Below are 17698 nucleotides of genomic sequence, written 5' to 3' on the forward strand. Positions count from 1 at the left end.
TCTATATTTTTTGTGTTTAGAATTTAGACTAATTTATCATGTCTCTCTTTGTCAAATACTTTTTCAAAATCAACCTTCACAAGAGACTTAAATATACCTCCGGAATTAGAAAAGTGAAAAATGCATACGCACTTAAAAATGCAGATGGAAAAATTTGGGATATATCAGTCATCTTTTTGACGATGGCTCTCGAGAAGATGATATACATTTATACTTACTACCTGTGACAACCCATTGGACAGAGGTTCCAGTATACTGAAATCATAAGTTAGAAAAGCAATACAGCAAACCAAAAATAATAAAGCATCTTACTTACTTACCTATCCTCTTTATTTCCAATGGAACATAGGGATCTACTTCTTCTTCTTGCAGTACCGCCTCCTATCGGAGGTTGGCTACCATCACAGCAATCCTAACTTTGTTGGCTGCAGCTCTGAACAACTGTATTGAACTGCACCCATACCACTCCCTTAAATTTCGCAACCAAGAAATCCTCTTACGTCCCACATTTCTCTTTCCCGAGATTTTTCCTTGGATTATGAGTCTTAACAGAGAGTACTTTTCTCCTCTCATTATGTGGCCTAAATACTAGATACTAGGGATCTACTGCAACTCCATTATTGCCGATTTTGTGCTTTTTCTTTGACTTCTTTCCAGGTTAGGCCGACGTTTTCTGCTTCTTTAATAATTGTTTTTTTCATGTATTTATCGGTCTCCCTTGCTTCCGTTTTCTTGGAGATTGGAATTCCAATGCTTGATTTGTTATGTCTGTGTCCGGTTTCCGCAGAGTACGGCCCAACCATTTCTATCTTCTCTTTCTTATCTCTTTTTGTATTGTTTTTTTTTTTAGTTTTTTCCATAAATTTGAGTTTGTGATCCGGTTGAGCCAAAATATTCCTAAAATTTTTCTAAAGTATTTATTGATGAAGGATTGAATCTTTCCAGTGTTGTGTTTTGCTATTCTCCAAGTTTGTGATCCGTATAATAGTACTGCCTTTACATTACTATTGAAGATTTTTCCTTTGGTGTCCAGTTTTATCTCATTAGATTTTCATATTATATTATTTAGCATATAGTATGCTGTCTGTGTTTTGCCAATTCGTGTTTGAATATACTCCTCTGCTCCTCCTGTCGTCTTCAGTATGCTTCCTAGAAAACTGACTATTCCCGCTGATTTTAGCGCTTGGTTTTCAATTTGTATGCCCATTTCTCTCAGTGTGGTAGTCTGCACCAATTCAATTTTATTCATGTATACCCACGTTTTTACCTTCTTTCGCTAATTTTCAATGGAGAGAAAATAGAACATTTAAATGATTTTAAATACGTTGGCAGCTGGTCGAATGTAAATTGTGACTCTAATGAAGAACATAATAACTAGAATAGAAATATCTCGTAAGGCTTCTATGATCTGGAAAGCTGTTTTATGTAATAGAAACCTCTTGATGCACATTCGAAAGAAACTCCCGAAATCTTATATTCTGTGGTCTATCCTATCTTATTGTATACTTGTGAGATATGGATTTTAAAAACCAGAGTGATTAACATTAGAAGCATTCGAATTTTGGTGCTATTGAGGGATCCTAAAAATATCGTGGACATACCTCCAATCAAGATGTTCCTAAAATAATGAATTCAGAACGTCTGCTTATAAACATCAAAAAGAGGAGAAAAACACAGAATACTTCGACTATATTCATCATCATCATCATCATCATCATCATTAGGCTCTACAACTCTATGTGAGTCTTGGCCGAGTTTACTATTTCCGTCCATTGTTGTCGGTCCTGAGCAGCTATTTCCCATGACTATATAATTAGCGGACCTAAATACTCTGCTTAGCTTTCTAATACAAGGAAAAGTGGATGGAGGAGATGGATTGGTCGAAATAAACTTTCATGGCTGCGTAATATTAGACAATGTTGTGGTTCCACGGTAGAAGAATTATTTCGCGTAGTAGCCTATAAAGAAAGGTTCCAAGCAATTGAGGGGGCCAGACGTAAAAGGGTTTAAGTGCAATTTTGATAGTTCTGAGATAATCAGCTTCAAAATTGTTTGAGTTTTATAAATGTACTATATAAAAGTACACAAAGTATAAGTGTACAATGTACTATAAAATGATAAAAATACAAGGGTATATTATAACTCCTACTATATCCTTCCTTTTTTCAATTATTAAAAAATGTACTTGAATCGGTACATGGTGTGGATAAATGTTACCGGTAAAACCGTTCAAGTGCAGATGTTAACTTCATATTACTACCCATTTTTGTCTCAGATGTAATCTACAGTGTAACTACAACTGGCACGTTGCATAATACTTATTAGTCTTCAAAATTACTCACAAATCTAGTATTTATTTACTTAAAAAAATAATCCTGATTAACACGGGTTTCCATATTACAGAATACTAAAAATAGTTTTGTGGTAAAACGGTTCAAGCGCACGGTTAAACCTGTTTCCTACCAAAGCAAACTGCAATTGTTTTCAGTGAACTAAAATGTAATGGCGATAGATGGCGACTATAGGGCGAAATATACTTAAATCGTTTTACCAAAAAGTTCTAATACCATTTAAGTATGCGAATCTGTACTTAGAGTAAAATTTCAAAAAGTGCACTTAACCCCTTTTACTTCTAACCCCCTCAATTATTATAAACATGGTAAGGACCAACGTCTAAATACGGACACAGCACTTAAAGAAGAAGTAGGTACCCATGAAATTATAGTTTTTATAGATTATTGACATAATTTTCGATTAGCCTATATCTACATCTAGTAAAATAATGGAGTGACTTTGTAATGTTTGTCAAGTAGAGAGTTGAAGGCAATGAAGCTAGAAAAAGATCAATAGACCAAATAAAGTACATGAATGGTTCTTTTACAAATCAAAACTACATGTACAAGGAAGGGCTGAATGGACAGGAATAAACAACAAAATGTCATAACATCACTGTATTATTAGGAAAAAGAAAGGACCAAGGAAAAGCACATATTCTTGCACATACTGCAAGAACATGTAAATTCAAATAAACTTCACGAAAAGCTTTACACCTCATTCTTATGCTCCCTCCCTTTTCTCCGCTTATGCTCTTAGGGCTATAACATGCCACATAATTTCCAAGATTGGTCAATGTCTCACATACCTGTCAAACATTGTTTCGTCCGATTATTTTCATTATCGAATAAGGACTAAAGTGAAGCTATAATCAAAACCCAGCAAATGAACGAAGGGCCGTTAACCTGATTTATCAAATCTGATGTGGGTTAAGGAACAGATTAGACATTAATACTGATAGCTATTTTCTCTATATTTGTCATTTATATTATAGAATAGAATAGAAATAATAGATACATATGCTTTATTGTCACTGAAAATTATAAAATTTTATGGACAAAGCTTAACATGGAGTCAGAAAAAAAATAATGGTAAGGGAACCCAAGCGGGTATTTTTGCAGTTACTCAGGCGCGTCAGATTATTACATGGGGAGAAACCTTGTACCCTGAAAATGTACCTCTACCATATACTGGCTCTTAATGCAGAAGAGTTCGTTAAGGGGGGGGGGTGCGAAAAAAAATCTATCCTTAGAATAACTCGAAATTGTCAGATTAAGATAAGGTAATTTAAATACACGCAAAACAGTGTACCTACTTATATTTCAAAAATCTGACGACTTGAGCGGAGGGGTGAGTTCCAAAATTTCACAAGAAAAAAGCTAATATTTCGCGAAATAAAGGACAGATCGACAAACTAAAAAAATACGTGCTCAATATTTTCCAAAAATATATCGAATGATACCAAACAAGACTTCCCACGGAGAGGGATGGGGGAATTTAATATTTTAAATACGAAACTTGCGATATTTCGCGAAATGAACATCAGATCGAAAAACAGGAAAATATACTTTTTCAATATTTTTTAAAAATCTATCGAATGGCACCAAACACGACCCCCACGTGGTGGGGCTGGGGAGGGGGTTACTTTAAAATCTCAAATGGGATTCGCCACTTTTTATTGCAGATTTGGATTCCTTACGTAAAAATAAGTAACTTTTATTCGAGACATTTTTTCGAATTATGGATAGATGGCGCTATAATCTAAAAAAAAAACATTGTTGGAAATGTAAAATTAAATTAAAAATGGAAAGTCCCCACTAAAATGGAAAACTTTACTTAACTTTTTTTGGTTTTAGGACCTACTCTTCACAACCTAATAGGTCCCCATAACGCTCGAGTGACTGCACATTTAGCACACTTTGCTCCCCTACCATAACAATAACAATAACAATTACAATTTTATGAAATTTGAGAAATCGTCAATATAAAAGAAAAAAAATACATGTTAATAAATTAAAGAAAAATCAAAAACTGATATATTTCATATGTGGCCGGTTTGCGGGATGCAAAGTAGTCGGGGCACACTTTAAACTATATTATTGGTTTATTTACAACAAACTACGTACTAAAACAACTAAAAAAACTATGACAGCTCTCTTTCTTCTTCTTCTTACTCTCTTTCTTGGCTTGCGTACTTGTGCATCTGCCAGAACATTTGATTATATTGCAGCTCGTCTTGCTCTAAGCAATGCTGCAACATTGAAATAAAAACCTAAAAATGTTGCCTTGATTTACCAAGTAACCAGGGGAATATTGGGGGACGAAAGTGCGGGTCGAAGTATTTTAAATTCATAAATTCATTTTGTTAATATTTAAATGAATAATCACTGCCTCTAGTTGTTCATTAGTAAGATGTTGCACTATATTTTAAACATTGGAATTCTTTGGTACTCCTAATTTTGTAAGTTCGGTTCTCAGATTAAACTGCTTGGATACTCTTATTGGACACTGTAGAAGAATATGATCTAGATCTTTAATTTTTCCGCATTCACAGTAAGGATATTCTTTTACTTTTAATCTATATAGATGTGAGCTTGTGCAACAATGTCCTCTTCTCATTCTTATTATATTTGTCAAATGCCTTCTATCTATGTATGGGAATTTGTGAAACCAGGGTTTTTCTGGAAATGTTACTTGTATTTCTGAATACCATTTTCCTTTAATTTGTACTTTTGACTTCCAATAATGATTGAGTTCATTTTTTTATTATCTTTTTAGAGTATATGAACGTGTTCTGACACACGTCAGTTAATCGGTCTCCTCTTCTTTCTCCAGTCGGTCAAAACATATGTGGTCGTAGGATAACTGTAAATCTGCCACAGGGCTCCCCTCCAATGAGGAACCTACTGGTTTCGAACCGCTATGTTGACCTGTGTTGCTGATCAGACGGTTGGCATATGAATGTTTTTTCAGCCACCTGTTGGACCGTTGGAATATATGCTGGTTTGAGTCGGTCCATGGAAATTCGCTGAGGAACATTTTTAACATCCACAGTTAGAAACTTGTCACTTCGTTCCAACACTCTGAACGGGCCGGTATAGTGAGGTGTAAGCGGAGGCTTTACTTTATCAGTCCGCACAAACACATGGCTCGTAGTCTGCAGATCCGGATGGACAAAGGCAGTGCGGACTGAGTGGTTGCTCGTCGGTACAGGCGGCAATGCTCCCATGGTCTGACGTAGTCGTTGGACAAAACTATGCTCGTCGGATGTAGCAGCACTAGGGACAAGCAGCTGTCCAGGGAGGCATACTGGGGTACCATACACTTACTCGAAGGCTTTACATGCAATGTCTTGTTTGAAAGTGTTTCGAAGGCTTAGAATGACCAGAGGGAGAGCCTCAACCCACGATACTGTGTCCGCGGCGATGAGAGCAGCCTTGAGCGTTCGGTGGAAACGTTCAATACATCCGTTTGACTGTGGGTGCTAGGCAGTGGTTTTAATATATTGTACACCTAGCAATATATTGAGCTGGTGAAAGAAGTGGCTCTCAAATTGCCTACCTCGATCCGTTGTTATGGTTGCTGGCAACCAAACCGAGATACCCATCCCTCAAGGAGCTTCTGCGCAACAACTTCGGCTGTAATTTCCGAGATAGGTATGGCCTCGGGCCATCTCGTGATTCATCAGGTATCGAAAGTTCTGATTTGATGGAAGTGGGCCCACAATGTCGACATGTATGTGTGCGAATCGATCGTCTGGCATTCCTGTAGGTGTCACAGGTGTAACATTGTGACGTCCAATTTTGGCACATTGACATTGGATGCACTCTCGTGATCACTGCTTGACTTGGCGATTCATATTATGCGACACAAAGCGTTCGGCAATCATTCGTAATGTAGGAGCATGTCCTGGGTAGGACCGCGTGTGGAACATCAGGATAACATCTCTCTGGAACACAGCTGGCACATAAACTCGTATACGACCATCTTGGACTGAACAATAAATAGGTCGTTGGCTATCTGGTAGAACTATGCGCTGAAGATGTAACGAGCTAGCAGAATTGTTCAGGATCTGTTACAGAGCCTCATCTGTAGTCTGAGCTTCGGATAGCCGATTATAGTCAATGGTAATGGGTGTTGTGACAGCGTCTACTTCGGGTCGTGAGAGACAATCGGCAACTGTATTGGCTGCACCCTAAGTATGTCGAATATCGGTCGAGAACTGTCCAGTAAATTCTAGTTGGCGTATTTGTCGTGGAGACTGCCGCTCATGTCGCTGTTGGAAGGCAAACGTTAAAGGCTTGTGGTCAGTATAAGTGGTAAACTGCATGTCCTCAAGAAAATGGCGGAAGTGATGTATGTCACTGAATATTGCAAGCAGCTCTCGGTCATAAGTGCTATACATTCGCTCCGTCTTAGAAAGCTTTCGGGAGAAGAAAGCGATGGGCTGTAGGTGTTCACCTATAAGCTGTTGCAAAACACCGCCGATAGCAGCATCTAAGGCATCAACTGACATGTTAAATTGGGCATTCGTTGCTGGGAAAACCAATTCAGTCGACGCGGCCAAGAGTTCTTTGACTTTGCAGAAAGCTGCTGCAGCTGCTGGTGTTAATGTCAGTTCTTGCCGCTTTTTCTTTTGCTGAGATAGTAAGTCCGTTCATGGCATTAGTTCATTCGTAGCATTTGGTAAACAAAGTCTGTAGAAATTGAGCATACCCATAAACCGTCGTAGTTGTCGATAGGTCGTAGGTTGTGGATAGTTGCGAATTGCGCTTACTTTAGCCGGTAATGGACGAACGCCAGTTGAGGAGATCGTGGCACCCAGGAAGTTTACTTCACGTTCACAGAATTTTGCTTTTTCCTTGTTGATTTAAAGTCTATTTGCCTCCAGAATCAAAAGTATTGATGCCAGGTGTTTCTCGTGCTCGTTATCAGTCTCTGAGGCAATCAAAATATCGTCGATGTATACATACACATTGTATGAGCATTCTCAAAAAAGGTGATCGAGGTACCTCTGAAACGTCTGGGCAGCATTTCGCAAACCGAATGGCATTCGGAGGAACTCGTAAAGCCCAAAGGGGGTTATTACAGCCGTCTTTTGTACATCCTTCGGGTGTACTGAAATTTTGTAAAAAGCACGTACCTAATCAATACAAGAGAAAATTCTCTTACCATGTAACTGGTTAGCAAAATCCTGGATGTGTGGTATGGGTAGCGATCTGGTTTGGTAATGGCATTTAGATCTCCACAGGCACGCCATCGTCCATTGGACTTCTGAACCAAGTGAAGCGGACTGGCCCAAGATGACTTTGATAAACGGATAATGCCTGCCCTCATCAGCTCGTTGAATTCTGTTCGTAGAGCTTGAAAACGATTTGGTGGAAGCCTTCGTGGTTTAGAAAAAACTGGTGTACCTCGAGTCTCAATATAGTGCTGGACCCTTCCAGTATCCTATGGTATAGTGGCTGTCGGACGATCGTAAGGATGGGCAGTGGATAGGCCTACTTCTGGTACTTTAATACGACGAGACATACAGGTAATACTGCTTGATATATTTGAGCTTACTAGTCGTTTGTTTCTCATGTCTACACTAACGCCATTGTCAGAAAATCGGCTCCTAGTATGGGTGTGGTAACATCTCCGACTACAAAAGTCCATGTTACAGGTTGGCTAAGACCAAGGTTTAGTGAAAGTTATCTCTGTCCATACGTTTGGATGCACAATCCGCTGGTATATAGTGCTATAGGCATACAGTGCTGGGCTGAGTCGCAGTGCAGATTTTACGTAGAAGCACACTCAGGTCTGCTCTTGTATCAATAAGGAACTAAAGCTGGAGAACACCATGGGTAATGAAGAGGCGGCGTGGTATGTGAGGAGCTGCAGTTGCCGCCATTACTGCGCCCTTTGGTCGCTTTTTGTAAAATTGCAGGGTGGTCTACATTTCTTTGCTTGTGCACCAAATCTTCGATGGTAGAAACACTGTTCGTCAGATGATGAGTTGGTACTCTTGACCATTCGAATCTGCTGCCGTTCTTCAGCTACAGTTAATCTGTTGGATAAAGCACTCACTTGATCATTCAATGCAGCCACGTAGGGCTTTCGGCAACAGCCACGACTGGAAAACTGGAACATCGGAGGTACTTATCTGCTTTTTTAGCAAGTTCTTCTAGATCTTCATCAAGAATAGATATAACACTTCGAACCGAAGGTGGTAGACGGTCCAACCAAAAATTTTATGTTAATAATGTTAAAGACACATTTTCTTCTTATCAATGTTAACAAACATGGACAACTAATTACCTTAATAAACTTGCATAAAAAGAAGAAGGATTGACATACACAGATTTTGCCAGTGTTGACATATGGAGCGGAAACATTGAACATGACAAAGAGAACAGTGCAAAAGATCTGTATGTTTCTGTATCTGATGTTTCTCTATGAGACAATCTCACAAACCGACAGCTATGCCGAAGATGAGGAGTAGATGATGCTGTAGAGGGAATAGCAACAGTGAAGTGGAGTTGGGCAGTCATCTGGCTCGAATGACAGTTATTTCGTAATCTTGATATACATAACTACCGGTATAGGTTGGCTAAATGCTGGAAATATTCCGTTTACTGCTAATATGCTCAGACTAGACCTGTAAGTCATTATCTTCTTCTTCTTCTTCTTCTTCCTTTTTAAAAAGAATTCTGCTTGTTCATTGGCAGATTCATACCTTTATGAAAGGTTGTCCATCCACCTTTTGAGCGGTAGTACGATACTTCTTCTGCCGATTGGTGATTTATCTCCTACTATTTTGACCATACGGGCCTCCCCACTTCTACTTACGTGGTTATTCCATTATTTTTTTTTTATTTAGTGTCCATTCATTTATACACTGTACGTTATATTGTCCTCTAGTGTCTTCACTCCTCTTTCAATCTCTCAGTGTATTTCCTGTAATTCTCAGGGTTGTCTCAGGGTAAACTCACAGGGTTGTCGGTCTTTACCAGTTGTTGATTGCTCTCTCAAGAACGTAACACAAGAACTGTGGCAACACTGAATGCTCATTCCTATCTTAACCGTATTGCACTCCCAGTGTGAATTTCACAATAGTCTATTTGATTTTTGTTCTTGATCTTTCACTTCTCTGTCCATGTTTCCATAGCTCTCATCTTTAACTTGAGCTATTAATATTGCGTCGCCTGCGTAACAGAGTATTTTATTTCTTTGTTTTTCATTCCGTATCCTCTTCCGTTGCTAACACTTTTATTGATTTCAAGCACGATTAAATTGAAGAGCACATGGCTCAGTGAATCCCCTTTCTCCTCTGCCTACGTTTATTGGTCCTTTAAGTTGTCATTTGTTGTAAGTTATAGATATATATAAAAAAATTGACTCCATTCATATTCAACAATCAGACTAATAATGACATACGCGACGGAAACACGACCTGATACAGAGAGAACAAAAAGAATATTAGAAAGAGCAAAGGTGAAAACTCTTAGTAACATCGATGGTAAGACACTATGGGACAGAGCTAGAAGTACTGATATACGACGAATATGCAAGGTAGAAAATATCAAAGTCAGGATAAGAATTAGAAGAGCAGAATGGAAATATAAACCGAATATATACAAACATATAAACCGAATAGCAACAAATCGGCTAGTACCTACAGAAGGCGAGAGATGATTCCCGAATAGGAAGACGATCAGTGAAAAGGCGATGGAACGAAAGGGAAAAAATTGTAGGCAAAGTAAAAATTATTGAGGATGATTTTGTTTCAAATGAGCCATTATTTGATGCTGCGATAGACTCAAGTATGATTAATATAGGTGAAGATTCTTATAACGAAGTATTTTCCTGAGACCCGTGTTGAGCTGCCCCCCCCCCCACTTGCAAAAATTAAAAAACGAATAGCCCTGATTTATGAGCTATTTATGAGCTCTCATATTCCGCAAACTAAAAATTTTGAGCTCGTTCCACTGAGCAGGAATTTGATACTTTAGTGGGGGGGGGGGGGCTGAGTCAGCCGCCCCCCCCACTACTTAAAAATAGGAATATTGAATCGGTTTTTGCGGCAGAATTACGAGCTATTTATGAGCTCTTGAAATTATATAGTTTCGATTTTTGAGCTCATCCCCTTCACCCCCAAACAACTCTTTAATTGATTTAACTTAAGAGAAAAATGCTGAGAAAACTTAAAATATATCGTATTGAGGATATAATTCCTATAGCGTATATACTCTAAGAATAAACTATTAAATCACGTGTATTTCGATTATTGAGCTACAACCCCTTCGCAAGAAAACCACCCTATCTTCCCGGCTTAAGAGAAAGTTTTACTTGAAATGCATTAAATTAATTATTTGGCTACTACATATCATTTAATAATTTACAAGCTTTCAAATTACGCGCATTTAAATCAGTAAATTGCAATTTATTTTATATAGTGCAGTCACTGAAAGTAAAAATCAACGGTTACCTTCAATTTCGGTGAACCTTCATCAATTTTCACGAAAATTGGTCAGTGGTTAGAGGATACCTCAAGAAACAAAGGTGACATGATACCACCTTGCGCCTTTACCCTGAGGGTGGATACCGCCCCTTCTCGGGGGTGAAAAATTATTTTATAAAAAATAACTGCACAAATCTATAAAAGAACAAATTATAAGCAAAGTGTATTATATAAAGTTATTAAAATAAGTCAATACTTTTTAAGTTATTAAAGATCAAAAATTTTAATTATTCGTGAAAAAATGCATGTTTTGAATCGGTTTTTCGTAAATCACTGAAAAACTGTAAGTTTTTACAAAAAAGTTAATAGTAGTTTTATTCGTATAACTTATATTCTAAGAATAAACTCTTAAATCACGCGCCTTTCGATTATTGGGCTACAACCCCTTCGCAAGAAAACCATCCCATATTCCCGGCTTAAGAGAGAGAGTTGTACTTAAAATAATTAAAAATTAATTATTTGTCGACTAGATATCGTTTAATAATTTATGAGCTCGCAAAATATACGCATCTCAATTATTGAATTGCCATTTTCTTTCTATAGTGCAGTCACTGAAGGTAAAAATCAATTATGCCCTTCGATTTCGGTAAATCTGCATTCATTTTCACGAAAATTTGTGAGCGGATTTTGATGCTATCAACTTTTTCTGGAGCTCATTTTGGATAGGTATTTCTAAGTACTTTGATAAGTATTTAGTACCTAAGTGTTATAAAATGCATCTCTTTCCCGTTATTTAAGCTTGAATCCTTAGATTTGAACAGTCGCAGAAAAAAATATACATTTAATTACCAATAACTTACTTTAAATTAACATTAAAGGGTTTTTCAAGTAAGCAATTTATTATATTTTTTACTGGCTTCAATTTTAGTGATGAACACTTTTTTGTAAAAACTTACAGTTTTTGAGTTATTTATGAAAAATCGCTTTAAAACGTGCATTTTCTTTCACAAAAATTAAAATATTTGATCTTTAATAACTCAAAAAGTATTAATTTATTTTAATCACATTATATAACAAATTTTGCTTACAATTTGTCCCTCTATCGATTTGTGGGGTTATTTTTAATAAAGTAATTTTCACCCCCGAGAAGGGGTGACATATACCCCAGGTTAAAACTTCAAGTTGTTATTGTTAATTCGTGAAAATGAATGGAGATTTACCGAAATCGAAGGTCAGTTGATTTTTACCTTCAGTGACTGCACTATTGAAAGAAAATGGCAATTCAATAATTGACATGCGTATATTTTGCAAGCTCATAAATTATTAAACGATATGTAGTCTCCAAATAATTAATTTAAATTATTTTAAGTACAACTCTCTCTTAAGCCGGGAATATGGGATGGTTTTCTTGCGAAGGGGTTGTAACTCTATAATCGAAAGGCGCGTGATTTAAGAGTTTATTCTTAGAATATAAGCTTTACGAATTAAACTACTATTAACTTTTTTGTAAAAACTTACAGTTTTTCAGTGATTTACGAAAAACCGCTTCATAACATGCATTTTTTTCACGAATAATTAAAATCTTTGATCTTTAATAGCTTAAAAAGTATTGACTTATCTTATTAACATTATATAATAAATTTTGCTTTTAATTTGTTCTTTTATTGATTTGTGCAGTTATTTTTAATAAAATAATTTTCACCCCCAAGAAGGGGCGGTATCCACCCTCAGAGTAAAGGCGCAAGGTGGTACCATGTCACCTTTGTTTCTTGACGTATCCTCTAACCACTGACCAATTTTCGTGAAAATCGATGAAGGTTCACCGTAATTGAAGGTAATCGTTGATTTTTACCTTCAGTGACTGCACTATACAAAATAAATTGTAATTTACTGATCTAAATTCGCGTAATTTGGAAGCTTATAAATTATTCAATGATATGTCGTCGCCAAATAATTAGTTTAATGCATTTTAAGTACAACTTTCTCTTAAGCCGGGAAGATAGGGTGGTTTTCTTGCGAAGGGGTTGTAGCTCAATAATCGAAATGCACGTGCTTTCATAGTTTATTCTTAGAGTATATAAGTTATAGGAATTATATCCGCAATACGATATATTTTAAGTTTTCTCAGCATTTTTCTCTTATGTTAAATCAATTAAAGGGTTGTTTGGGGGTGAAGGGGATGAGCTCAAAAATCGAAACTATATAATTTCAAGAGCTCATAAATAGCTCGTAATTCTGCCGCAAAAACCGATTCAATATTCCTATTTTTAAGTAGTGGGGGGGGGGCTGACTCAGCCCCCCCCCCACTAAAGTATCAAATTCCTGCTCAGTGGAATGAGCTCAAAATTTTTAGTTTGCGGAATATGAGAGCTCATAAATAGCTCATAAATCAGGGCTATTTGTTTTTTGATTTTTGCAAGTGGGGGGGGGTAGCTCAACACGGGTTTTCCTGAGGGTATGTTCTGTGGCATTTTAATATAACTTATTATTTTTTTATTTTTATTGGGAATTAACAACAATCTTAGTATAAAATATGTTTATTTTGACGTTTCGATTTCCACATCGGTTTTGAATTGACCAATTTGAGGTCAACTTGGCTGCTAAACAGTGCAATTTGATACATCCTATATGATAACATAACTTCTTAATTTGCAATATTTTTGAAAACGATTATATTTTGATATTAAATGTTTACTTTCTTTAAGATAATAAAACAAATATGGAATTCCATAAAAACAAGCATAAAAAGACCTTTTTCACATTTTTCTAAAAAATTCGAAAAACATCGCCTTTAATTTAAATACAAACAGCCTTTCTTGGAAACCGTTGAAAAGTTTGAGAGCCAAATTACAAAAGTTTTATCAACACCTCCCTAGAGAATGAATAACCTTCCTGACATACATTTTTTACCCTTTATGAGAATCGTGCAAAAATTCATGAGTTTAGTAAAATTCTAATAAAGGTGTAATGTGATTACCTACCACTCCCTAAGTTTAGTAGTAAGGGGTATAAACTCAGCAACTATTTAATTGTTCGGGAAAAGAGTAATCACATATACATAATATATACTTTCGCATTTTTGTTCTCAAAAGTATTATCCTAAAATATAGTACACACACCCAAACTTATATGGAATCGCCATGTATTTCAAAACAATATTTATTTCTTTTGAAAAAAGTTGTTATTGTCGTGAAGAATAAAGGTTTTTATTGAAAATAAACAATTCTATAAGACAATCAGATAGTACAGTTCGGTAAGGTATAGATAGGTTATTTGCTGGAGTTGCAAATTTAACGAAAATAAATAAACTAAGTATTGCGTCCACAGACGAAAATATGCATCATGTGGGATTATAGAAGATTATTGGTCTTGTGGAGTAAGTAATGTTCTCAGAGGGACATAGCTTCAGAGATAGGCGCAACAGAGGTCGTTCTGTCCAAAACCTATGCTAGGTAACAAGAGCCAGGAAACTTCAAAAGTAAAGCAAGGGACAGTCGCAAAAAAGTAAAAACGGCTCGCCAGGATCGTTTAATTCTCCAATCAGCTGAAAGACAACTAACCATTTCTCACCAGCAGCTCCAAAGGCAGCTTTTGGAAGCTATAGGTGTAACTTTTTCAGTTGAAACGATAAGAAGAAGAGTTCGTGCCAAGAAGTATACAGCAGGAGACAGTGATGGGTTCCAGAGTTATCCAGACAACACAAGATTGATCGCCTAAATTGGTGTCTTCACCACCAAAACTGGAACATTGGGAATTGACAAAATGTGATATTTTCAGAAAAAGTCAGGATTTGTGTAAAATCAGATGACCCACGAAATCGTGTACTTAGAGGTCGAGGAAGACAAGCAAGAACGAAAACTGTCAGATCTGTTCAAAAATATTAAAAGGGAAGTATAATGTTCTGGAGAGGAATTGTGATCCGTAAAAAAATACCTTTAATTTTCATCAAATTAACTTTAACTACTCATAGTTATGTAGATAACCTGTTAGTTAGGCTCTGAAGAGGTGTAACAGAAAAAATTGAATTTTCATGCATGATAATGGACCTCCACAAACCATTAGAGTGATCAAACATCATTGAAGCAGAAGGCATTCCTTATTTGGAGTTATCTGCTTGCTCACCCGAGCTTTACCCTATAGAGTATTTGTGGGATATGCTTAAAAGAAAAATTATAGCTCGCAAAATCCACAAAACACCGCACGGCTAGTACAAGCTGCTCTTGAAGAATCTAGCCACCTACCACAACAAAATATCGATAATTTTATTAGGAGCATGCCCACACAAACTGAAGCTTGCATACGGACTAGAGGCGATAACACTGACTACCAAAAAAAAAAACAAAAAAATAAATAAAAACAATTTAAATATTATTCGTTTTACATTTAAATTTTTTATGCTATTGAGTTTAAAACAGCTAGATTCAAAGTGTTGTTTAAATACTTTATTGTTTTATTTAAGTGTTATGTATTTGTTATTAAATTGCTTTAAAATAGACATTATTTGACTTAGTGTGTTCGTTTTTAAAATCCGCACGACATAAGAAATATCAGATGATTCCATATAAGTTTGGGTGTGTGTATAATATTATTAATTATAATTTATTAGTCAGTATATTAACAAAGAAATCTACCCTTGATCACATCTTTTTCTTCGTTTTATACCATGACCTTTCAGAAGGTTGGTTAAGTACATTAGTTAAATAGAAGGACCACTATAGCTATCTTAGTTTTATTCACTGCCACCCTAAATATCATGGACAGTTTCTGGGCACACTTTTATTCTTCGTTGATTTCCAAATCTGTTCGCTTATTTTCGAAACCCTAGGCGCGGAATTTGTCGTCCTAAAGCCACTAAAGCATTTAAATTGTTTCCGCGAATCTTACGCGGTCTACCCGAAACTGGTCTATGTCTCATATTTATGCCATTTTTTATCCTCTTTATTGTCTCATACACTGCACTTTTTCAGAGTTTACTCAATTGCACTAATTTTTTAACGTTTCGGACACCCTTTCTATACAAATATTCCACCACTTTTCTTTTTTCTACTTTCAACATTATTTCACAAACCTTAAGTCTGTTTACAAACAACAATATTTGACAGATGGTGTTGTCATGCGATTTTATCCATAACCTACTATCGGCACAACCTTCTTGATGCATTACTTTTGTCTTAAAATGTTACAAAAAGGAAATCTATTAAAATTAGGAAAAATATAAAATTCCGGATACTTTCTAGACGGACTATAGCATTTCAATGGACTGATGCTATTGATTTCTTTTCTTTTTAATTCTTCAGAAGAATATTTAAGTCTCAGTTTTATTATAATCTGCTCGTCAAAAGTTAAGGATATATAAAATTATGCTCATTTTCATAGTTGACTTTTTCGTGAACAGATTAACAAATTCCGCTAATTTTTTTAGATTTTTCCCTAGTATTTACACAGTTGTGCAAAGGCTCACTTAAACTTATTTTTTGTACTTATACCGGGTGGAAGAAAAGAAATGTTTTCCTTATGTTAAGTTTGAGACGCCCTGTAGGGAGGACGAGGTACAAATGTGAGCATAAATCAGAACCTTGTTGTAGTTTTATGTTTTGTAAACATTTTGGTTTTTGAATGTCCCTGATATCTTTAGTATGTATTAAAGAAGATAGGTGGTTTTACTCTTTAACATGTGTTTTAACTGAGACAAAACTAAATTAGCAATAAAAAATAGCAGTCAAACAAACTTTAAAAACAGAAAGGCACATAAGGTAAACAATTCTTATCCACACCTATAAGAGTTATTTGTCGTCCAGGTTAGCGGTATGCACAGCGCAACATAAGAAAGACGAGATTGTTTAATGGAGGCTCTGTAATGTTTTGGAGTGTAATTTCCTTGAGAATAAGTACGGATTTGGTGTCTACGTGGAGGCTCTTTAAATACCGAGAGATTATCATTACACAAATTTTTTATTCTTTAAACACTCTGTTCCTTCGTACTATATGTAGGAAATAGATATGATTTCCTCACGTATCGCATGTCGTAAGATATAACACATATTAAAGAGTAAAACCGCCTAGTTTCTTTGTTATTAAAGATATCAAAAAAATTAAAAAAAAATAAAATATTCACAAAATATCAGACTACAACATAATATTGATGCATATCCACCTTTGTGCCTTTTCCTCCCTACAAGGTGTCTCAAACTTTTTATTTCGGTTAAAACACATGTTAAACTACAAAACCGTATATTTTTTGTTGCTAGAGATACCAGGGACATTGAAAAAACAGAATGTTTAGAAAACATAAGACTACAATACGATTCTGATGTTTACTCACATTTGTACCTCGTCCTTACTACAGGGCGTCTCAAACTTAACATAATAAAAACATTTCTTTTCTTCCACCCGGTATAAGTACAAAAAAGAAGTTTGAGTAAACCTTTGCACAACTATGTAAACACTAAATAAAAATCTAAAATAGTAAAAAAAAATAGCTGAATCCGTTAATTAGTTTACGAATAAATCAACTATGAAAATAAGCATAATTTTGTATATCCCTAACTTTTGACGAGCAGTTTAAATTATAGATGGAAATTTCAATAAAGTAGCTTAATTTTTGTCCATTCCAAAAATGTAGATACATAATATATTTATATCAAGTCTTCTGATAAAAAACGGAACTGACGGAGATGTGGAATGCGGATGGAGGTATATAAGGCAACTGGGAACGACGCCCAACATGCTAAAGATGTCACATTGCATACATCCACATCGTACCAAATTTTATTTCTTCATATATATTTACTAAACTTGTTAGCCCATATATGAAAACAGGGCCGGGTTTAAAAAATTTACCGCAATTCTTTTCTTAAATACAATAATCTCAAATATCTCGTTGAGAATAAATCAGAAAAACACTTTAAAAATTATTTGTTC

The sequence above is a fragment of the Diabrotica virgifera genome, chromosome 4 (genome assembly GCF_917563875.1).
Source record: "Diabrotica virgifera virgifera chromosome 4, PGI_DIABVI_V3a".
Lineage (NCBI taxonomy): Eukaryota > Metazoa > Arthropoda > Insecta > Coleoptera > Chrysomelidae > Diabrotica > Diabrotica virgifera.